The following is a 25253-nucleotide window of genomic DNA, read 5'->3' as shown; positions in this document are numbered from 1 at the left end:
CAGGACTGAGGAAGGGAGGGGGAAAGCCCTCAAGGTAAGAGCCAGGTCTTCAGCTGTTTCCGGAAGGCCAGGTGGTTGGGTTCTTTCCGGAGGGCGAGGGGAAGGGAATTCCAGAGCTTGGCTGAATTATGCTCTGCTTCACATAAAATCAGGGCTCAGTGGAATCACCAGCAGTACTCCGGGTAGCCTTTAACAAATTTATTAGAGAAAGTTTCATCAGCTATACAACTAATCGAACCAAGTACCAGCAGGAGGAGGCATCACATCTGGAAGCACTCCTTGAACTGAAGTCCTAGTTCCTGACAGCTTTATACCGGGAAATGTCTTGAAATTTCTGTGAAATTAATTTAATCATTAGGAGGCCGGCAACACCCCGCAGTAGGCATATATGAAGAAATGAGGAAAAATATAGGTAAAAAGGGAGGCTTGTGGTAGCATTCATAGCATCTCAAACAGCACATGGAAAGAGAGGTCCACTACAAAATTGTTTATGAATGGTGTTTCACCCCTTCCAGATGCCACAAGATGTATCCCTTGGAAAGCCTCATTCGCAGAAGGGAAATGAAAGATGCACTCGAACCCAGTCTCCCCAGACATCACCTTTCTCACCGAAAACTGGATGAACATCATCCTTCTAATTCAAGTAATGCCCTTGTATGCAATTTTTGTGTGAAACTCAACAAAACAATATTTCACATCTACACTTCCAGATGAAAGAAAGAGTGCAAAAAAACAGAGAAGGAAGCAGACAGTGTAGGGTTCGGTTAAGGGAGTACCACAATTGCAATAAAGAGAGAGGAGGAAGAACTTGAGACATTTAAACTTGTATGAGCTCCTGGAACAGGATATGGAAGATTGCCACTTCAGATGCAGTACTCTACCCACTGTTCTGCTTTAAATGATTTGTCTACTGTAATGAGCAGCTACTGAAACTTCTTCCCTTTGAAAGAATGAGCACTTTGCACTTTGCAAAACATGTGAAATTTGAAAATAAAATATTTACATTTGCGAGTCACTTGAACACACAACTTTGCACACCAATATTCTTTCATACAAGTATTGTGCCGAAGGTTTAGCATCTATTGCAATCTTTATTAATGCTCCTCTACTTCTTAAGGTGGGTGCACAAACTGACTTACATATATGATTTAACTGAAATGATAGAAGAGTCTAAGCATACCGAGACCTTCAGAAGGAGCATACACACTTGAAGATCCCTTTTCCTTGCTTGGCCCCATTCACTACAGTGTTTTAACAAACTGTGTAGGCCATGTTCAGGTAAGCCATTGGGAGCCTATATTTCTTCTGCAAAAGGCAGGTTGTCAGTGCTCTATTTTACCATGCCCCGTGGTTCTTCAGTTTGTGGTTGGAACATAGTTACCGTAAAAGCCTGAGACCTCACACTCACACTAAAAAAGAAGCATAATATAAAAATCAAATGAGAATGAAATACTATAGGGGACCTGAAATACAACCAATGGGTTATCTGTGATAGTCACCCTACATCCACATATTTCAAAATGTTTGAGTTTCTTATGTATTGTTTCTCATTTGTGAAATTCATAGTGAGGAAACTGGGAGAATCCTATGAATAGCTCACATGTAGTCCAGACACCGCACACCATATGTGGAAGGGTAGGAAGTAAATCAACGAAAGTAACAGTAGAAAGGACAGTCCTTGAGTAAAGTAGCAGATGGGCCTCTTTATGTGAGACCAGCTCCCCCAAAAGCAGTGGAACAATCAGTAGAGGGGTCTATTGAACACATGGAATAATAAAACAGTGTCTGCATCATGGTTTTACATGCAAGAGATGAGTTCCCCTAGAATAAGGGATTAAACTATATGCCAGTAAGTATTCATGATACATTCATCAAAGAATTATGCTAATGCTAAAAAAGTCACCAAGGAGTGTCTGTCACTAGTGCAGAAAAGTAAACACAGCAAAAAGAATGACACCAACAGAACACAGGATGTCTGTCATGAGTTACCTTCTGCCAGTAGCAATATGGCAATGCAGAGTCAGCATTCATGAACATGAGAGGCAGGCTTGGAAAACAAGCATCTTTCACATTCCTAGAGGATGCCCACCGTTGATGATTTTGGGGCAAATTAGAATTGTAAGTGATTTACAAGAGATCTCTGATCAACAGAAGGCTGTGCTACCATCAACAACAACCCCTAAACAGGGACATTCTTGGTTATCTGACAAATATCAGGTGCACTTGGGATTAATGTATATTCAGATGTATATGGTTGATAAATGTGCTTGAGTACCATATATTTCAATTGCTGAAAAAATAAATACACCATTTCTGAGTTGATAAGTTAGGCATTATTCAACATTTCCTAAACTCAGCAGTGTATTGTGATGAATTCAGTATTAAATGTGGGTGATAAGACATTCTAAAGCTTCGACTTATAACCCTTCATAATACAGTGCTAGATGGTGTTGTGCAACTAAGCACTTTTCATATTTTGGGATATTCAGGCACACCCCCATATGTTGTGACTTGATACCTGGACACAGTGCCTTCGGTAGGTAGTAACTGAAGATTCAATTAGCTTAGAGACACCGAATAGTATGCTGAGAATTCTGGCAGAGGAGTCATGGTTCAGAATGCCAAAAGAAAGATAGCTGGGCAGGGATGAGAAGCAAAACTGATGTGACAGGAAAGGACCTAATATTTCTTTGGGATGAGTTGTCCATGAGGAACCAAAGAGACATTGAGAGGCAAATAGCTTAGATGCAGTTGGATATTTTTCATCAGAAGTGAGGTGTTCAGTTGGGAAAAAAATATGAAAGTTTGGATGTTATATGATTTGATATATATTAGATACATCACAGTGAGGAGATGCTGTCAACAAGCAAATAGTGAATAGGAGTGAGCTAAGTATTGGGCCTTGGGGGACACCAAATTGTGGAGGTGAGAGCATAGGGGACGCCCCTTCCTTGATAATGGAAATGTCAGAGAAGTAGGAGGAATATAAATCGATGGCTGACAGTTTGATATAGGGTGGAAATAAGAGTTGGTGCCTCAGCAGTGTCAAGCACTATGAAAGTTAAGGAAGCACAAGTACGAATGAGCATTGAGGGCAGTAAGCAGAGATAGTGAAGCTGTCTACATATATGTGAGGTCTGTTTCCTGTGCATCTAGAACACAGGCGCCCATTTGAAGAAAATTTAGCAGATTGTGACTTTTGCGTAAAAGTATAAGGCATTGGAATACGAGACATTGAAGGCAATGAATACTGTAGTGACGGTAAGTGTTAAAAATGCGAATTGGGATAAACCCATGTTATGCGAACAATGGGGTTTGAAACCTTATGATAGATTGCAATGGTAGATGCACTTGTATACTAGGTACCCCCTGTGATATTTTACACATTTTATTAGATTGTATGAAGATTTTAGATACCCGAAAGGAGATTTTATGTCCGATTTTAAAAAAATATAGGATCAAGAATAGGATGTAAGCTGTTAACCTTTTGGTGGGAATGGTGAACTTAGAGATAGCCTGTGCTATGGGTAAAATATATGAATAAAGTTAAAGTGTTCCTCAAGTGCACAGAGTAAGCAGTGTAAGTTGTCCCCTTAGGATTATAGGAGGTTGCGCTATTAAGTGATTACAGTATTGCTTGTCATATATATGAAGGATTTGATGTATAAGTATGAATTAATTGATTTTAATAATTTAGAATGATAAAATACTCCTATTTTAAAGGGAAAGCTAAGTTATGTGTGGCGAGATGTGCAATATCTTTTTATGATACTGCTGTGTTTTTGTTTTTTAACGTCATGATAAGAGGTAAATTGTATACTTTTAAGGTTGTAACAAACCAAATAAGGTTTTGTTTGACTTGACTTGACTTGACTAATCCTTTGCTCTCTTAATACCACCGTCCAAGGCACATAAGGTCTTGTGTTCCTCAAATTAACACCCGCGATGGGTTTCTCCTCCAACACGCTACCTAACATGAAAAGCCTGAGTACTCTGTACCTGTTACCTGGGGCAAACTCAATATAGCCCCAGAACCTGCCCATTCTTTGCTTTGGTTAATTCATAGCTACATGGAAGCATCCCCCCCGGGATGCCTTCAGTGGCAACCACTTTTTTACACCACAGGCATACCACGTTTACTACCTATTTGCTATCTAGCATAATCAATCTGAAATCAGAGCCTCCCCACAAAGAGTTTATTTAATTTCAGCCTCAAGGAGACCAGCCTCCATGTTACATTACATGGCGAACCACACTTCTGGGGGGGAGGGGGGCGAAAGGGGATGTCAAAAAGTGGCAGCTCACTAGAGCCAGTCTTGATCTACCTCGGCAGCCTGCACCTCACTAGGCCACCATTTGTTGCCCAGGAAGTAGCAAATTGTGCAAACACAGGGGCAGATGTATCAAGATACCATTTTGCACTTCTCAAATAGCGATTGTTAAGGAATCTCTATTTGAGAAGTGCAAAATGGTATGTATGTAGAATTTCGCTATTTATTAGCGATTCCTTAGAATTCCTTAATTGCGATTAGCAAATTGCTAATCGCAATTAAGGAATAATTTCCCATTCATTTCTATGGGCCAGGAGGCCCATAGGAATGAATGTAAAATTACACTCAATTTGCGATTAGCAATTAGCTAATCGCAAATTGAGAATAATTTCAAGGGTGCAAGGGTGTCTTAAGGACACCCTGCTGCGCCCCTGAATTTGATATGTGTACGCATATGGCGCACATACATGCCCTAAGGGCATGTATGAGCGTCATATGGCACCTTTAGAATTTAAAAAAAGTGCTTTTTGAAAAGAATTTGCAAGTTACCACCAACTACAAGTTGATGGTAATTTGCGAATTCTTAGTCAAAAATCTCAACACTAAAATGCTTGATACATTTCAAATATTAAATCGCAATTTGCCATTTCTTAAAAGCCTCGCAATGTTAAGGAATCGCTAAATTAGCGATTCCTTAATATTGCGAGGCTTTTTGAATGATACATTCCAAATCCCGTTTTTTTGTCGCAAACGCTGCTATTTTCCGAATCGCAGCGTTTGCGACAAAAAAAACGGATGATACATCTGCCCCCTAGACTTTTGTGTTCATGCAAACAATCGGCGAAATGCTTCTAGTCAGCTATTAATGGGATTTGTTAATTCTATATTCGTCATTGGAAGTGAGTTGTTGAGGTGGAAGACAAGGTGGAAGTTTGAGTGTTAGCTGCCTGCATTCCTTAGAAGAATCACAGCATGTGAAGATTGGATAGGACTGAGCTAAATACGAGGCCCTAATTTTTCTTCAAGGTGAACTAATAAAGAGGAGGATTTCACATGATTTGCTGCCCAGCAATTCTTTGCATTCCTCCCTATTGTTTTGTTTTAAATCATAGTAAACTGGAAATGCTTATTTCCATGCAGCCGTACGATATAAGTTTTATATATGTACACATCGACACACTTCCTCAAACTACTTTGCAAGTGTTCCTCTCCCATTTATGGAAACAGATTTATGAATACAGGTAATAATTGTATTGTGTACTTTCCACATGTTGAGTGAACGCACTTATATAGTCTACCCCAGAGGAACCTCTAGCATTGGTGTTCAAGTAGGAAATATTACACTGAATTGATTACATTTTTCACCTATTATTGAACTAGCAATAGTTTGTGAATTCCCATAGAAGCCCAGGTTAATACCAGAACCTGGGCTTCTATGGGAATTCACAAGGGCATATTATCAAGCCCACTATCACCGCTTTCCTGCCGCTAAAGCAGCAATAATTTTAACGCCCTTCTTGATAATATGCGCCATGGAATCTTATCCGATTTTACGACAAATTTTATATTTTTTGCTGGAAAAATTGAATTGCATGGAAAGCGAGATTATTATAGATTCAAAGTAGGACATTTATAATAGCAAGAACAACAACATGACAAATGCTTGAGAGCTTACTCTTCACCTGCAAAGTGACTTGCTAATTATGTTTTTCCTTGAGGCTGTGAGCAAAGGGCGTCTTCTCCATAAAATGTTTTGTAGCTGACTGAAGTGCGAGGCTAAAAATATTCAATGTCACTGACAACAGCAAGTCTGGAGTAAAATGCTGAGCGCCAGTTGCGCAAACAGTCTTTCTAAAAAGCAGCATCTGCTCCATTATCTGTTGAACATAATTGTAATTATTTATAGGGAGAACCAAGCTGACAGAGACTAAATGACATGCTTTGGCACGAGACTGTCACCTAAGGAGTAAGGGGCATAATTATGAGAATTGTGGCGCAGGGCTGCGCTGCCCTTCCTCACAGGGATAGGGAAGGGATGCACTGTATTTATCAAATACAGTGCATTGCTGACCTTTCTTCCTGTGCTGGTGCCAATTCGGCAGCCTCGCGCCAACAATGGCATCCTTGGGTGCCTGTGTTGTAGGCAGGATTGTTTTTGTGCAGGAAGGGGTATCTTCCAGCACCCAAACAATCCAACAATCCAATAAATAAATATATTTCTCCTCATTGCGCCTCATCTATTTTTTTATGTTTACCAGATTTAGTAAATCAGAAAATGCATCAAAAACCAATGGATTTGCATGAGAACACCCCCAGCAATGCCCAGGGAGCGCTGCTTTGCGTTCCTCCAAATTCATGAAGCCATTGAAAGTCACACAAAGTGGCATTGAATGGCTTCATACATATGACTTGGAGCTTTGCGTTGTGAACGTATCATGTAGCATGGTGCAAGCATGATGCAAGGCCTTTGTAAGTATGCCCCAACGTTTTTATTTAAAGGTGTGTATAGTCGTTGGTGCTAAGCACACAAGAGGTGCTACCCCTGCCATCATAGTATTCAGCGAGCCAGTTACCTGGCATTCACTAAGGACACAGGTAATGTAGAGGTTTATATGGTGCTCGATGCCATTTCACAGCGTCCAGTCTAAGGCAAGAAGAAGCTGTCAAAATGCAGTGGCGGGAAGATTGGAGCCCATATTGGTGTGGGCAAGCATCTGTGGAAAACATTTTTTATATTTGCAGCCCATCTGCTAATGGAGGATCCGTCTGAAATATTTTAAATAGGTTTTCTGTAATTACCTGAACCATATAATGGGCCAGATTCATAAAGGTAAATATACATGTGTATATTTATCAGTGCTCAATTTGTGCCAGGAGTTTCCAGTGCTTATTTTGTAGGGAAGGGTCTATTGAATTTTTCTCCCCTGGGCAGTGGGCTCGGTAATTTTAAAAAATAAATGTACCACCTATCCTGTTCTCTATCGGTTCAGATGTTGCCTGGTATGTCTCCAGAGGATGGCCCACCCAGGTCCAGGCATGATGACTGCATCACATTAGTGATGTCAGCAGTGCATGCCTATCTTTCACTGACTAGAAGCATAGCCATTCCAACTGGATTATTTATATGATTGAGGGTGGGCTGTTGGGTGTGCTGGGGTGAGGCGGGGTGTGAAAGTGTGTTGTGTGTTCAGGTCGGAGAAACTAAAACTGCAAAACATACTTTATTAACAGCTCACATGCACTGACCTGAAAGTGAAACCAGCTAAAGCAGGGCAGACATAATTTGTTCTGCCTTTTGCAAGTTGTGGCATGAGCCCTCCACCAACTCCAGGCCATGTCTGACATTGGTATGCAGTACACATGCTGCTCTTCACTGGCAGCACTATCTGTATAAAAACTGCCTGCACCGGCACTCTAATTGCTGTGCTGCCTCCTGCTTGAACCTGGTAGTGGCAGCATTACAGGGAGGAACTAGGTAGCAGTCATTGCAGGCCAACCTGAATTTAGATGACCATCAGCCATCCTGTAAAGAAGATTAGAGCATGAAGCAGCCATCAGTACATTTCCCCTGTGTCACTGAGCAGGCAAAGTAACTAATGTGTGGCACTTTACAAGGTTTGCACAGGATAAAAAAGTTCATTTAAACAGAGTGCCTCAAGAGTTTTTCGTTTTGCAATTTTAAATAGGGAGAAGCTGGCCAAAGTGAATTAGAGCACATTTAAAGAGACACAGACAACTTATACAATATTTATATTTATTTGTATTCTCTAGTAGCATTTGATTTACAGGCCCTGGCACACTCAGTGTACTTTACAAGGGACTTACCAGTATATCAAATATGCCAATCAGGGATAACCAATAGTTATAACATTTTACAGAGAGAGCATTTGCACTTTTACACTGATCAGCAGTGGCAAAGTGCCCAAAGCATCTAAGCCAGCAAAAACGAAATCCATCACAGCATCAAAAATACAGGAGGCTGAGGCAAAAAGTCAGGGGAAACCACACCAAAGATGTCAAGTCTAACAGAGTTGAAATCAGACTCTCCAAGTAAGACCTTGAAAAATAAAGTTAATAACACTAAGATTGAGGGCTGTGAACTATGTCAGCCTCATCCATGACTGCTTCTAAATCACTGTAGACAGATTTTTAAAAGGCATCTCTCAGATGTGATACGTCTCTCGCTCAGCAAAGTCAATGTGCCTGTTGCTGTGTAGGGAGGTTTTCTTTGGTTACTGTGCCAATGTAGGGTTTGGGGTATGGACATAGGTTACTGAGAGTTTCAAGGGTGTAACTATCAATAGTGCAGCACGTTCAGGCGCACCTGGACCCTGGGGTGAAGAGGCAACTGATAGAGGCCCATTTGACATACTTGCATTGGAGACCTTTTTTACCACTGGAATACCACTGATAGGTTCTCCACTTGTTAGCTGACATAGTGGGGTTTATTTATTTATTTATTTATTTATTGACAAGTTTTTATATAGCGCTGCTGGACCCAAGAGTATCAGAGCGCTTTACAAGGTAGGAGAGCAAATTGAGATACAATATACAATTGACAATGTGTAGAAAATTCACATGAGATAAGACATTGCATTAAATGAGGGAAGGGGGCAAAGAGACAGTGAGATAATTGACAGGGAAAATGAATATAGAAAGTAAAGTGAGAGAAGGGGGTATCAGGAAGGAGAGTGAGAGTGTGAAAAGAGGGAGAGGGGTTGGGTAGAGGTGTGAACAAGAGAAGAGAAGAGTGAGCAGGGTCAGAATCAGTAATATTAGGAACCCCAATATTTGTTGAGGAGGAGTACTTTGAGTCTCTTTTTGAAGAGAGGGAAAGAGGGGTTGCAGCAAAGATCTTTGGGGAGATCATTCCAAATCGTAGGGAGCATTACAAGAGAAAGCTCTTGATTGGGTCTTTTTACATTTTAGTCTAGGAGGGATCGGGACAAGGGAGTTAGTGCTCCTTAGAGACCTGGAGCACCCTGCTTTTTGAAGTTTGTTTGAAAGGTAAGAGGGGGTGTTTTGGTGAAGAGCTTTGTGTGTGATACAAGCAATATTGTTGTAGGATCGTCCTTCAATTGGGAGCCAGCTGAGATTTTTGAGGACGGGAGAAATGTGGTCAAATCTTTTACAGTCAGAAATAAGTCTGGTAGCTAGGTTGAGAACAGATTTAATTGGTGCAAGATGGACTTTAGGGGTGCCAGCAAGTGTGTCGTTACCATAGTCAATCCTGGAAAGGACAAGAGATTGGACAACAATTTTGAAATCATCAGCTGGAATAAAAGGTTACATTTTTTTGAGGTGGTGAAGGGTGAAAAGAGCAATTTTGGCTGCATTTTTAATGTGGGGGTTGAGATTAGGATTCTGATCAATGCTGACGCCTAGGGATTTGACAGAATTAGAGGTGGAGAGTGAGCAATTAAGTGCTTTGATATAATTGATCCAGAGTTGAATGGGAAGGGAATTGTTTTTGGGAGTGAAAATGATGATTTCAGTTTTTTTGGGATTCAGTTTGAGATGATTGAGATGGAACCAGGCTTGGACTTTAATCAGGGTATTATTGAGGGGAAGGATGTCATTGTGGGATTTGATCTTGTAGTATAGTTGAGTATCGTCGGCATAGAGGTGTTAACTGATTTTAGCTTGTTTGAGAATGAGGGTGAGTGGTTCCATGAAAAGATTGAATAGAGTTGGGGAGAGGATAGACCCTTGAGGGACACCGAGTGAGACAGGTTGAGGTTTAGAGAGGCAATGACTGAGCTTAATTTGTTGTGACCTATTATGGAGGAACGAGGAGAACCATTTGAGTACCGTGCCTTCTAAACCAAAGCGATCTTTGAGAGTGATAAGAAAGGTGGGATGATGGACAGTACCAAATGCAGCCGAGTGGTCAAGGAGGATTAGTAGTTCGGATTCACCTTTATCTAAAGAGCGATGAATGTCATCTGTGATATTGAGCATAGCAGTTTCGGTACTGCATCCCGTTCTAAAACCAAATTGGAAAACATCAAGGAGATTGAAGGAGATGATATGGTTATCTAATTGAGACAGGGCACATTTTTCAAGGGCTTTAGAGAAGAAGGGAAGGTTAGAGATAGGGCGTAGATTGTTAAGGTCATTAGGGTCAGCAGAGGTGTTTTTAAGAATGGGGGAGATTTGACCTAGCTGAAGAGAGGCAGGAACACAGCCAGTGGAAAGAGAGGAGTTGATGATATCGGTCCATGTTGGGGCAATGACATATTTGAGTTCTTGAACCAAATGGGCGGGAAGAGGATCTTTGGAGTGTGAGGATGGTTTGAGTTTAGAAATGATGTTGATGATAGTGGTTTCTGATACTGGACTAAATTCGCTCCATGATGCATTGTTTTTAGCAAGTTAACCCGAAAGGGAGGAGTCAGGTTGGGGGAGAGCAGGGAGGGGTTGAGAGGGATCGTGATGTGGTGGAGAAGAGGACAAAGGTGAATTAGGAATGTTAGAGAGGGTGTGTTGGTTGAGGGGAGGTAGGTGAGAGAGAGGGGAGGAAGAGAAGGATAGTTCGATCTTGTTGACTTTGTTCGTAAAGAATCTGGCAATTTCTTCGCATCTTTCCACAGAGGCTACTAATTTGGGAGGGCCAGAGGAAGTTTGTTTTTTAACGATGTTAAAGAGTTCTCTGGGGCGGTTTCTAGCCTGGTCAAGTTGTGCCCGAAGAAAGGAGGCCTTTTCGTTAAACATATGTTTTTTGTAATGGGCTCTGGTAATTCTCAGGAGAGCCAAGTTATCAGAGGTAGGATGACTCCTCCAAGCTGGTTCTGATTGCCTGAGGGACCGTCTTTCCTTGTTGAGTTCGGAATTGAACCAGGACTTGGGAGGGATGTTTTTTTTGTTTTTTGAGTTTGATTGGGGCAATAAGGTCGAGGGCTTCAAGAATAGAACTATTGTAATGATCAGTTAGGTCGTTGGTGCTGTGAGAGGGAGGGGGTGAAGTAAGCGAGTTTTAATTGTGGATTCCAATTCGCCAGGCGGAATAAGGTGAAGATTGCGAGTAGGTTTCATAGGTAAAGTGCTGATAGGGGAGGGGCGAGTAATGGAGCAATTCAGGTTGAAGAGTCTACAGGAAGTATATTAGAGAGAGAAGCCAGATCCTTGCTCGTTAAAATAGCATAGAGGGTGGCACCTTTGGTGTGAGTAGGGGCATGGCAGAGTTGGGTCAGGTCAGTGATGTCCATGACGTCTTTGAATAGGATGACAGCAGGATCATCATTTTTGTTCCAGTGGATGTTGTAATCACCAAGGAAGAGATTCTTGGAGTGGGAGAGCGATGATTGAATAATAAGATCAGACATCTCTTCAGTAAAGGAGAGACAGTTTCCAGGGGGGGTGGTAAATAGTGTGCAGCTGAATGGTGGGAGAGCCAGGAATAGTGAGATCAGCGCAGAGGTATTCAAAGGATGAAGGGTCTTGGAGATGGACAAGTGCAATGTCAAGTTCTTCTTTAAAGATTAGGGCAAGGCCTCCTCCTATTTGATCGATTCTATCTTTCTTAATGATAGAATAGCCTGGGGAATGAGCAAGTCGAGGATAGGAGTGGAGTGGGTATTGAGCCAAGTTTCAGTTAGCGATGTCTATGTTTTCGCTGAGAATGGTTTCCGCAACCTCAGTTGCATGGCGGGAGGCGTATCTGCAGTTAATCAACATGCAACAGAGGGTAGAGGGGTCAGGTAATTGGATGGGGGGCAGGGAGGGATAGATCTCAGTTGTTGGGGGGTCTAGGTGATGTAGGATGAGGGGGGAGTCTGTACGTTCCTAAGAGAACTGGGATTGTAGATTGACAGATAGGGGGGATAGTGGACAAGGGTGATGAGGGAGAGACAGGGGAGTTCCAAGAAAAGTTGTCTATCAAGGTTGTAGGGCAAGTATCAAGTAGTGAAGGGGAGGTCGTGTTGGCATTGCAGGGTGGGCCGTTTAAGGAAGGTTCAGCATGTTTGGATCATACTACCATATATCTCAAGGAAGGGAGGTTTCAATCCAGTCTGTTGTTTTACCTCTCATCTATTTTGTATGTATCATAAAAGGTATCTGTTTTGTATAAGATGACATCTATCTTGTTATGTCACATCCTACAGCCTTCATACAATGCTCAATCCTCCATTCATTTGCCCAAAGCTTTTCACTGTATTTCGCAGATTTAGGTATGACTTAAGTAAGAATAGTCTAAATACTTCCTTTTTATTTTGTTTACCTTCTATGTCAAGAAATGCTTTGCTGGGTCTGGTTGATCAGTGGGCTAATATATCCACTCCAGAAATCTGCGTTTGATCTCAGGGTCATAGAGTTAAATCTTGTTGTAGCCACTCAGTCTTCCATCTTTCTGAGGTCGATAAAATCGGTACCAATGAGTTGGATAACAACATTATTAATTCATGTCATGGCCCACCTCTGGTGAATATATGCTTATATGATTAATTAGTTTTAAGGACACCGAAACGTATTTTAATCATTTGTTTTTCAATTTCTTTGCAATATTACAATGTCATTATTTCGTCTGTCCCATATTCTAATCCATTCCCCTGACCATCTTTATTTTCTTCATCACATCTTTTTTCCTTTTTCTTTTTCTCAGCGCCTCAAGCGTTGCCTCCTTCTTTCCATTCTTGTTTCCTTATACACTCATTCATTCCCATCCTTCCTCCCTTGGTGCATTTTTTTCCTCCTCCCTCCATTCTTTCCTTGCTTTTTTTCCTGCTCCTTCTTTCGTCTCCTCTTTAATTTCTTCCTTTCTTATCCCCCAACCCTATCTTCTGCTTTTTTTCTCCCTTCCTTTCTTCTTTCCATTCATCCATCACACATCGGTCACTTCTTTTCTCCCTATATCCCGTCATTTCTTCTTTTCACATTCTTTTCTAATTTTCAAATTTTTTCATCCATTAATTATTATTTACCTCACTCACCCCTTCCTTTAATGTATTACTTAGTTCATCCCTCCTGTTTTTTTAAATAGCACATTACAAGTGCGTTGTCTTGAGTTTGCAAAGCTGTCTCAAGTCCTCAATGACCTCTCCTAATGCTGCATTTTGAGATGCACACACATTCTATAATTTGAGTTTAGTTTTGAGTTGTTATCATAGGCTGTCCATGTGTTATGTTATGTTATATTCATTTGTATTGCAGTAATCACCTGAAAGGGTATCCAGGCACTTGGGCAGGTGTGTAGGTGTGAGGTCCCCAAGGTGCTCACTCGAAGAGCCAGGCCTCAGCTCTAGGTGGAACTCAAGATGAGAGGAGGTGGCTCTGATGTTTCGAGAGAGGTCTTGGGTGTGATGTAAGAGAATAAGCGTCCTTCAATTTACTTTTGCAGGTGCAAGGAATGTGTGTGAGGAGCCTCAGCCCGTGTAGGTAAGAGCAGTGGGGCTGGTATGGGGGGGATTTTAACAGATGACAATTAGGGAAAATTAAATACACAATTCATTTTCCCTCGTCGTATATCGAGATCCCCCCACCGTCCTCACCATTGGGCTGCAGCTATGTAGGAGTGAGGCAGAGTGTAGGTGTCTGGTGGGTTTGCTGTTCAGGTATTTTGGTCCTGTGTTATGTTGGGATTTGTATGTGTGCAGGAGAATTTTGTTTTGGGAGCCAGTGAAGCTTCTTGAGCAGCAGTGTGGTGTGGGTATGGCGAGGTGGGGTGATTTATGAATCCATTGGGTGGTAGGAATCCATATCCAGCATCTCAAGATAAGAGAAGTTTTAGTTCAGTGTGTCTGAACTTCCTTCTTGTGACTATTGTTAACCCTGTCCAAAGATTTTACTTTCAGGTTTGTTAAAACTGCACAATTTCAGTCCATGTGAAGACAGCTGTTTACAAAGGGCAGGGATGATATTCTTTGATGTCCTGGTAATTAGAAAGCACATTAAAAAAAATTCATAAATTGTAAACAAAATATAAAATGAACAGTCATTTCTTGTCTTTAGAAAATGAATGCATAAGGTATGTGTATGAGGTTGCAGATGGTGTTTGTGCCCAGTGTGGGTGTTTGGATGTATGGAGAGAATTAGACAGGAGGAGTCTCTGAAGGTTCAAAAAATAAAGTCAAATTCAAACTGCCCAGCCACTACTTCTTTTCTGGCCTAAGTCCTAGACTTTTTTTGGTAGATAATATTACTCTGTGCTGCTTTATGTTAAGATACAAACGTTAATTAAAAAGTAAAAGTTTGAACATGTGCCTCTTTTGCAATCTCTGTCTGTTTGCTGAGAGCCACGCCACGCCACTAACCTCGGACATCCTGTGATCCAGCCTGCAGAGCCGCTGCTGCTCGCCGACTCGCTGCGCGGGTCCCGCTTCGCGGTTACAGCGGCTGCTGATTGATTGAAAGGGGTATCACCTGGTGACCGGTAGGGCTGCGAGGGAACAGCGGGTGGACTCCACGGACCAGGAGTCCCCGCGCGCCCGTTCCCAGCTGGGCTCCTCTCCCTGCCGGCCCCGCCCCCATCACCGCAAGCATTAAGAGGCTCTCTGCCCTTCCTTTGGCGGATTTGTTGTTTGCTGGGAGCCACGCCACGCCACTAACCTCGGACATCCTGTGATCCAGCCTGCTGAGCCGCTGCTGCTTGCCGGACCCGCTGCGCGGGTCCCGCTTCGCGGTTACAGCGGCTGCTGATTGATTGAAAGGGGTATCACCTGGTGACCGGCAGGGCTGCGAGGGAACAGCGGGTGGACTCCACGGACCAGGAGTCCCCGCGCGCCCGTTCCCAGCTGGGCTCCTCTCCCTGCCGGCCCCGCCCCCATCACCGCAAGCATTAAGAGGCTCTCTGCCCTTCCTTTGGCGGATTTGTTGTTTGCTGGGAGCCACGCCACGCCACTAACCTCGGACATCCTGTGATCCAGCCTGCTGAGCCGCTGCTGCTCGCCGGACCCGCTGCGCGGGTCCCGCTTCGCGGTTACAGCGGCTGCTGATTGATTGAAAGGGGTATCACCTGGTGACCGGCAGGGCTGCGAGGGAACAGCGGGTGGACTCCACGGACCAGGAGTCCCCGCGCGCCCGTTCCCAGCTGGGCTCCTCTCCCTGCCGGCCCCGCCCCCATCACCGCAAGCATTAAGAGGCTCTCTGACCTTCCTTTGGCGGATTTGTTGTTTGCTGGGAGCCACGCCACGCCACTAACCTCGGACATCCTGTGATCCAGCCAGCAAAGCCGCTGCTGCTCGCCGGACCCGCTGCGCGGGTCACGCTTCGCGGTTACAGCGGCTGCTGATTGATTGAAAGGGGTATCACCTGGTGACCGGCAGGGCTGCGAGGGAACAGCGGGTGGACTCCACGGACCAGGAGTCCCCGCGCGCCCGTTCCCAGCTGGGCTCCTCTCCCTGCCGGCCCCGCCCCCTTGGCAACTCAAGGTCACCTACAAAGAGGAGTGGACATACCCGCTGCGCGGGAGCGCGCGGGAGGGCGCCGGGAGAAGCCCGGGACAAGGGCGGGACCGTCTGTGGCCGTCCGGGGCCGAAGGAGGCCGGGCCGGGCCACCCCTCTTACCAGCGACCCATAGCATCTTCTCCAGTAAGTGACACTGACACGTCGGTTTTGATTTGTGATCATTATGGCAATGTCCACTTCGACAAGTACTGCTAATAGCCATTTGATAACTCCCCCAGTCGAGTCTGGTCCACTGGCAATTGGCCCCCTAGATAAGTTCTTTTTTAATCGTTCATTGTCAATTGACAAAGAGTTATCCCTGGCAGAGAGGCGCGCAGAGCGTAGATTATCAATAGAACTACTTAAGAATTCTACGGACAAGTTTCCAACTCTAGCGTACCCCACCCTGGTGACTCCTTTATCATCAGTGAACCTCCCTGTTGCAAATGAACATTTTGAGGGCCAGGCACAAACATCAAACAAGGACGTTGTGACAGAATTGAATAATCCCTGTGGGAGTAATATCCAATCTACATCGTTCCCTGATTCTGGTGCTCAGGTTACATTGGCCCAACCTAAGCTTGGGTCTAAGAGGAAAAGATCAGCGCCAGTAAGAAAATGTAAAATGGTGGTCAAACCCCCCCAAAAGCACAGGAAGCTACATAAATCTGTGAATACTGGAGAGGTCGTCATTGAAGAAACTCAAAGTACAGAAAGTGTCTCACACACTAATCTTGCCCCCTTGGACAGCCAAGACAAAGAAGACAACCCTTGTACTGACTCCACTGTACCATGTAACGAAAAGGTGATATCACTTGAAAATGTGCTCCCTGAGTTGGAAAAATTGTTTAGATTATTGCTCACCCCCATTGAGGATAGAATTGCCAAGCTTACAGATAGGCTAAACCATTTTGAACAGATAACATTAGACAATTTCTATTCTACAAAATCGCTGATTAAAGCGAACAGGGTGGATGCAAGCACAAAGTCTCAGGTCCTTAGCAACCCTGTTATCCTGGATAAGGGAAGAAAGCCCCAAAATAACTCTCCTTTACCTCCCAAGCAAAGCAATCTTGCAGCCAAAACAACTGTAAAACCCGCAGATAGATCTGACAGACCGAACGTTGGTTCTGTTCCATCCCAGTCGACCACTATGCACCCTACACAGTCCACAATTCCCCTGACACAAAATCCACCAACCGTTATGAGTGCTGAGGCTACAGCTCGCCCCCAAGCGGGCAAAGTACCAACAACTGCAAAAGTAATTAACAACACGCAGGTAGCCTCAAACATTCCGGTGGGAGGGAATAGGGCTAACGTATGCCCGCTGGTAGATAAAACTCCAGTACCGACCCAACCAAATAATAAACAACAGGCGTTGAAGCCTGCCCCCCAACATGTCCCCCAAGCTCCTAAATCAATCCCACCGCCCTTGGCAAAGCCACCTCACAGAAAACCCCCGATTAATCTCACCCCAGATTCCTTCCCCTATGTAGCAGTTCTTATAAATGTGCCACCATTACCCTCAGGACAGAGAGAAACTTTCCAGATGCTTAAAAACAAGATCATGCACTGGTTAAAGGAAAATCGTCCTCTGCCTGGCGATATCGACGGGTTAATCATAGGGGTAAGGAGAATAGACTGGATGGGATATACACCGAAAACCTTGGGTGGGGACTGTATAGTGGTTAATTTCCATGACCCAAGGGTGGCGGGATGGATAACTAGGCAGGGATGGGGAACAAACAAGGGAGGTATTGGAATAGTAGACCTTACCTTTTTTTACCCCCGACCCACCAGTGTAACAATTAGTTTGCTCAACGAACCCTTAATCCCCCCTACTGTATCATGGCCAGTCAATCCCTTACCACCTCCTTCAGTTGGTCATACCCATACTACATATACAAATTACAACTCTCATGTAGGATGGCAGGACCTGGGATGGGGATATTGACAAACCAGTACAGATAGGACAGGTGGGAATAATAACGAGCCAAAAGGGGTTTGTGATGTTTATGTTAATACTATTGTTACAAATCTAACGGTCAATAATATCGTGACGGGGGGTTTGGCTGAAGAAGGTGGTTCTAGACTGGGAATCTCAAACACCAACGTTATGACACCATACCCAGCGACAGTTAACACGACTGCAGATCCAATAGATGACCTAGAAAGGCTGACCAATTCTATTGAAAGCCCAATGACAGCTCAAGTATTTCCAATCACTAACACTCGAGATGGGCCAGAGGCTAGCATTGGTACGCTTTTATCTTGGAATGTTGCGGGGTTGGGCAGTAAGTTGGATTCCCAATCCTGGGTGAACTATATAAGTGGGTACGATATCTGCTGTTTTCAAGAAACCTGGGCTTGCGATCCCCTCTTTTGTTTTGGTTATCTGAACTACTGTATACCAGCGCTAAAAGGTGGAAGAGGGCGGCCCAAGGGAGGTCTAACTGTATGGGTTAGACAGGACCTGCACATTAACATTAAAATGTTGAACCTGGGAAGTAGTGACTTACAAGTATTAAGAATCTCCACAGGCAAGGGTCTACCAATAGATTTGTATAATGTTTATGTGAGAAGTAACAATGTAACCAATTCACCCACTATTGAGCTGTTGTCTGCTGCCATAGAGGCCAAGTCCCAAGAAAGTATGATGATTATAGCAGGGGACCTCAACAGGACTTTTGAACCCTTGGACTGCACAAACGACCCCTTGGAGAATGAAGAGGATAATGTCTGGGGAGTACCATCTCAATGCCTAAAACCTGTAAAGAGATGGACAAAAGAGATTTTATCATTGAATGGAATTTGTATGGAACATGGTTTAAGAGCACTGAATGGGCGGACACCTGGGGACAAGGAGGGCAGCTACACTTTTGACAACGGTATCAGCAGGAGCCAAATTGACTACATACTGTGTAGTCTCCAGCTATGGAATGGGGTTGTTGATATGACTGTAAGGCCCCGGGTTGAAAGTGACCACAACCCCCTCTGTGTGACTCATAGGTGGTGGAACACTGGTGTGGGAAACTCTATTGAAACAAACGATGAAATCCCGGTAATGAGTAATGATGAACGCAGGTTAAAATGGCCCAAGGTACTGGCAAATGAGGCTACTATGACATACATCAACAATGCGGTTGATAGTGCAATTTCCACGATGGAAGCAGCGGTCCCAGTAGTTCCAGGGGATAGTGGCATCACCGAAATCCACAACAAGTTATTCTCACTCCTGAGACCATGTTTCTTCATCAAAAACAGGAAAGGGAAGAAAGCAAATGATGTGGGAAGGTGGTTTGACAGTCAATGTAGATCAGCACGACTAGAACTGGGACAAGCTATAAGGAATAGGGACCGTGCTGCAGTGACAAAGAATAGGAAACTGTACAAAATGGCGATTTATCGAGCCAAAAAGAAATGGGATGAAGACCACTGGGCCGAACTAAAAGAGGCCTCAGGTAACAAAGACTCCAGGACATTTTGGAAAATTATCAAGTGGGGTAGAGGAGCTGGTCCTGCGAAGCCAGATAATAATGTAGCAGAGGATGCTTGGGTTGACTATTTTAGACCACAGTATGCTGAAGTCAACCATTCTGCGGTGGCTAACGGTATAACACCTGTTTATGCAACCGACGATCTCTTTTCCCTTAAAGAAGCGGAAATTGCCATTAGTTCCGCGAAATGTGGGAGGGCGCCAGGTCTAGATGGTATTCCCCCTGATATTTTTAAATATGATGTGACCAGATGGGCGAGATATACCTTCCTTGTAGCAAATGCCCTAGCGAAGGGGGAAGTGGTCCCAGACCTCTGGAAAGGTGCGACCATTATCCCCATCCACAAGAAGGGCGATCGCTCACTACCTGCTAATTATAGGCCTATAAGCTTAATTGCTACCATACAGAAAGTAGTTGGGAGAATGGTAACAAATCAGCTTATGGACTGGGTTGAAGACAACAACGCCCTTTCTCCATACCAAGCAGGATTCAGGCGAGCAACCAGTACCATTGACCAGGTCTTCCGCTTCACCATATTGCGGTGGAAGACCGTTGTACTGGGAAGGGGCTGCCTGTACGTCGCGTTTGTCGACCTGCGGGCGGCATTCGACCTAGTCCCCCGGTCTAAGCTATGGTTGGTCCTGCAGAAGATGGGGATTCCTGCCGATCTGCTTACATTAATCATGCGATTGCATGAATCCAACTTCGCAAGAGTCCAGTGGGGTGGAAGGGGGGAGACAACCCCGGATTTCCCAGTGGAAAGGGGAGTCCGTCAGGGCTGTTCCATGGCCCCTTTACTTTTCTCGTTATTTATCAACGGGATTGTTGAGAGAATGTTGAAGGCTAGTGTAGATGCCCCGTCGTTAGCGGACACCAGGGTTCCGATCCTGATGTTCGCTGACGACACTCTTATCTTGTCTAAGACCCCCATGGGGCTGCAAAGTGCATTAAACATTTTCGATGCTTTTTGCACAGAGCATGGGCTAGAGGTGAATGTGGGAAAAACAAAATTAATGGCTTTCTCCCCAGGTCGCAGGAATTACCCCAAGGTAACCTTAAATAGCAGCAGGTTAGATACTGTCGCGGAATTTACGTACCTGGGAGTACAGATCGCAGAGGGCACTGGCTGGACGCATCATGTGGATAAAGTGGTCCTAAAGCACCAGCAGCTCTCAGGTGCTTTAAGGGGGGAACACCGTAAATCCAAAACAAAACCTATAAAACCCGCACTTATAGTGTATGACGCGAAGGTCTTGGGTGCCACATTATATGGTGCGGAGTTATGGGCTTGGGATAGTCTAGCGGCTCTTCAGACCTCTGAGAACAAGTTCTTGCGAGGGATCACAGGACTCCCACAGAGCACCCCCCTAACCCCATTGTTTTTGGAGCTGGGTAGGCGTCCTATTGTCGACAAAGCCCGATTGCGCCCAGTTCTCTACTGGAGACGCCTCTGGACGACCCCAGAAATAAGACAATATGCGGAGGGTTTTCTATGGATAATCAAGGAAGATATCTTCCAAAAGATAAAATGGTTAAAACATCTGAAGTCCATGCTAGTTAATTTAGGGTTTTCTAATCTTTGGAACAACCCTGTGGGAGAAATCTTCCCTAGCAAAGAAGCCCTCAAAGAACAATATTGGGACTGGGTGGGTGGTAAGCAGCTGAAAGACGCCAGGGCCGACTCTATGTCTGGTCGATTCCTTGAGACAAAAATCTTTCCTGTCCTAGAAAATTACTGGGATAACATCACGGTACCAATGGACAGGAAACTCGTGTTTCAATTAAGATCTGGATCTATCCCCCTAAAGAAACTGACAGCTGGCTGGCACAGACCCACCAATAACTTATGTCCAGCATGTGAAAATGCCGAGGAGAGCATAGGCCACTTTCTTTTCGTATGTCAAGCTTACACAAATCCGAGGAGAAAATGGCTTAAGCCGGTATGTAAAAACTTGGGGACACGTGATAGCGCAGTGGCCTTAAGAATCTTATGTACAGCAACCCAGGATTCGATAGTCATAGGGGTGGCCAAATACCTGGGTTGGGCTTGGGCAATTAGACGACGGTCTCTGGGGGGAATCAGGTAATCAGGTACTCCTTTTAATTATGATTCATGTAATATTACTTGTCACAAATGGTTTTTATACGTAAACGAAGTATGAGCTGCACTCCATGTTTAATGAATTCTTATTCTGTAATTATGTATTATTGTGTAATTGTTTTAATTTTATGTGCTTCTATGAGAATTGTCTCGAATAAAGCTTATACAAACAAGCAATCTCTGTCCTGTCTGTGTGATATAGAACTACATTTGGCAATGCCAGTTTAGTTTGATGATTTTTACTATTCTGAATTTGTAATAAATGTACATATATTGCCCCGGGGGAGTGAGTAATAGTAACAAGCCCAATTGGTAATAATCTTTTTTTAATTGTTTTTCTAAAATGAATCAATGTAAGGGAATACTCAACTAATTATGAACAAACACCTTTGGCCAATGGAAGTGACAAGCATTTCTCTCCACCTACAAGTAAGGGAGCACTGCACTAAGAAGGGTCTGCTGTAAGCATGGGCGGAAAATCCGTTCTGTTCGCGGATTTTGCGGATTTTGGGTAAATTCGCATTCCGCGAGATTCGCAAATTTCCCGCAAAATCCGCGAATGGAACGGATTGTATCAAAAGTTCAAGCTGACTTTTGTAACTCTTTTAGAATGGCGCCGGCAGCTGCCAGAGCCATTCTAAAATAGTTACAAAAGTCAGCTTCAACAGGAAGCTCTAATAGATAAAGTAAAGCAGGTGCTGCTCAAATTCAGTTACACAATCATTAATCACCTCAAACTTGGGGTGATTAATGATTGTGTAACTCAATTTGACCTTCAACTGGAGCACCTGCTTTACTTTATCTATTAGTGCTTCCTGTTGAAGCTATTTCTAGCTATTTTAGAATGGCGCTGGCAGCTTGCCGGCGCCATTCTAAGTGGGGCTGAGGGCAGAAGGGCACAAAAGTGGGACAGAGGGCAGAAGGGGACAAAAAATTAGTGGGGCAGAGGGCAGAAGGGCACAGAAACGAGTGGTACAGAGGGCAGATAAGCATAAAAAACGAGAGGGTGGCAGTGATTAAGCAGGCAAAAAAAAAAAACTCGCGAAATTGCAAAGCGCCTCGCGAACAGCCGCGAACACGCAAAGCGCCTCGCGAACACCCGCGAACACGCAAAAAACAAAAAAAATCCGCAAATTCACGAATTTTGCGGATTGCCAATTCGCAAATCCGCAAATTCGCAAATTGCGAATTCGCAAAATTCGCCGATGCTTAGTCTGCTGGTTTGTCAGCACAGCAACAGCCTCACGGTGCGAGGCACCCATTGTTGCTATGCAGGAGTCCTGCTTCTGCTCCATGGACTTCAGGATGTTGCAGATCGCCCTCAGCTAGTTGGCAACTAACCCTGGGCATAGTTCGCGGAGTCGCACTCTGCGGAGCTACGCGAAGGCGCACTTGCACTCCGCGAACTACGCGTAGCTCCGCAGCCATGCGTAGTTGCTTGCTAGACCCGTTCGCGTGCCGTTTTTCATCTTCGGGAGCGCGGTGCGCATGTTCGAGCGTTGCCTGCATGCTCGGGATGGCTAGCGCGCTAAGTTACCCAAGAGGTTTGTCCTGCCCGCTTGCGTTCCCTTATTTCCTGTTCCGGGTCACAAGTAACGTGTTCGGGTTGTGCAAGACATGTTCGGGAACTCATCTTCTCGTTCGCACTACAAAAGTGCGTGATCGCGCTAAATATCGCACGAACCTACCCACGCGGTTGCGATGGGCGCAGCCATCTTGGATCACACACTCTGGCTATGGTTTTGGGCCTACTTTAGCATCTAGCTGATATCTCTTCAATCCTGGTCTTTTAACCCACTTTTTCAAACTTTCTTTAGTTATTACCTATCTCTCTCTGTGCCTAGGTTTATATTTTTTATTTTATTTCTACTTTTACAACTTTTCTATTGTTTTATTTTACTTCCTTCTTTTACCTTGCTTCTTCTTTCCCCTACCTTTTTGTCTTGAACTTTTCTTCTCCCCTCCACCCAGAACCATGGTCAAGGGCGCCAGCAGCAGCGGCGGCTCAAAGGGCAAGGCGCCTGTGCCCCAAAAAACCCAGCTGCCTTGCGGCAGAATGCGCCCCCTAGAGGTGAGGGCCCGCCAACTTTTTGGGGAGGAGGAGGTGGCTGCCCTGGTCTTTTTTATCCAGTGCCACCTCCCCTTGATCTTGGCAGCAGGCGGCAGGCCCGGCTCCGGCTACCACCAGATTGAAGAGCGTCTCCGGCGGTGGGCGAAGGTGCCCCGGGCAGTCTTCCGCTGCTCCGGTATCCGGCGTACCCACCATCAGCTGACCCACCGCTGGGCAGACATTTTGGACCAGGAGCAGGACCTGTTGGACCTGCTTGGTGTCGAGGTCATGGGTCTTGGTGAGTGGCTACCCAAAAAAAAAAGTGTGTGTATATATATCTATAGTAGTATAAGTATTTTTATTGTATCTTTCTAAATCTTGGCTGAATAAGTAACGCGATGACTGGTGCTCCTAGTTACATTTCCGATGTATTCCATTATATCTACTGTAATTGTATGACACTGGTCTGTGCTGCGCTTCTTCACTGACTCTTGCGTATTCAATTTGGCGCTAGCTTTTGCTGTTTATTGATGTGTGATTTTCTTTATTGTAGAGAACTGAAGTTAGTTAATGCTATTAATAGAGTCTTGTCCTTCCTTTGTCCGTCAGTGAAATAGCGGTTGATGGATAATTGTACGTGTTTGCATACTGTATAACTTTTTTTTCACTGCCTTCTCTTCTGCATGAATCCTCCTCTGGCAATGAATGCTAAAGTTACTTTGTTCTTCTTACCTCAGCCAGGGCCGGCTTTAGGCATGTGCAAGCTGTGCAACTGCACATGGCCACCAAACGCCAGGGGCCACCACACCAATATATATCCTTAATTTAATAATCCTCTGAGGATGGATACATATTTGCGTGGCGGCCCCTGGCAGGGATTTGGTGCCTCCGGCTCTGTTCCACTTCCAAACACCCTGACTCCCCCCTCTTTACTGGCCTCCGTGCTCCGCCCCGACCTCCTCTTCCGAGCCCCCCCTACCTACGCTCCCTGCCCAGGACCACCATGAGCCTAGAGCCGCCCCTGCCTCAGCCGTCCATAGAACTGATGTAGTTTGTTTAATGAGTGGGTACGGCAGCAGTAGCATTCAGTCAGTAGCAGAACAAAATATGATGCAACGAACGTACAATTTCGTGTTAGTATGCACAAAGTTAAGCATGTCTCCTCCTTGTGATCTATGTATTTTGCTGGCAAAAATAAAAAAGAAATGCCTACTTACAGATAATTGATTACCCCATTCTTGAATCGGTGGTGTTGTTCAGGTGTTACTGCCTCTGTGTTACTTAGTAATCTGCAATCAGAATGTTTATGGAACAGTTGATTTGTTTTCTCCAAGTATATACAGTCAGTGAATCATGCAAGGCAGTAGTCATTTGGTAGATCAATGTTTGTTTCTTTTAATGTTCTAGCAGTGGTTTTTGAAATGATGTCTATGTTTCACAGCACTCAATGTTTTTCTCTTTCTTTATTATTTCTTACATGAACCACAGAACCCAGGGGCAAGCAGAAGGCTGGGACCGAATCGGCGGGTGAACCACAGGCACAGAGCTCCTCTACTGAGGATCCTGCTGCTGTCCCCAGTAAGTCCAACAGTGCTTTCTTTTGGAACAATGATATTTCCCTAACTTTCAAACAGAGCTTTTTTTTTCAACCGATTAATGACATTTCATTCCTAAATAAATTTTGACAAATGCTTTTTTGATTTTGATTATGTTTTCAAAATTTTGGGTATCTGTCCCTGCCTTTCCGTTCCTTCAAAGAGCCTCTGCTATGACTCTCTGTGCTACTACTAGACTGTCTGTAGGTAAGCTTGCCCTGTTGCCCACTCTTTAGTTAAGGTATTAATCTTTTCAAAAAATCTGTGATAGAATAGCTGTAGTCACAGGGTCCACTCCTGTCTTATGCTTTTTCCTCTGTAATGTCTCTTCTTTGCCAATTGACACCAACCAAGTAT

This window comes from Lissotriton vulgaris, chromosome 8 (assembly GCF_964263255.1).
Source record: "Lissotriton vulgaris chromosome 8, aLisVul1.2, whole genome shotgun sequence".
Lineage (NCBI taxonomy): Eukaryota > Metazoa > Chordata > Amphibia > Caudata > Salamandridae > Lissotriton > Lissotriton vulgaris.
This window is presented reverse-complemented; position numbering follows the sequence as displayed.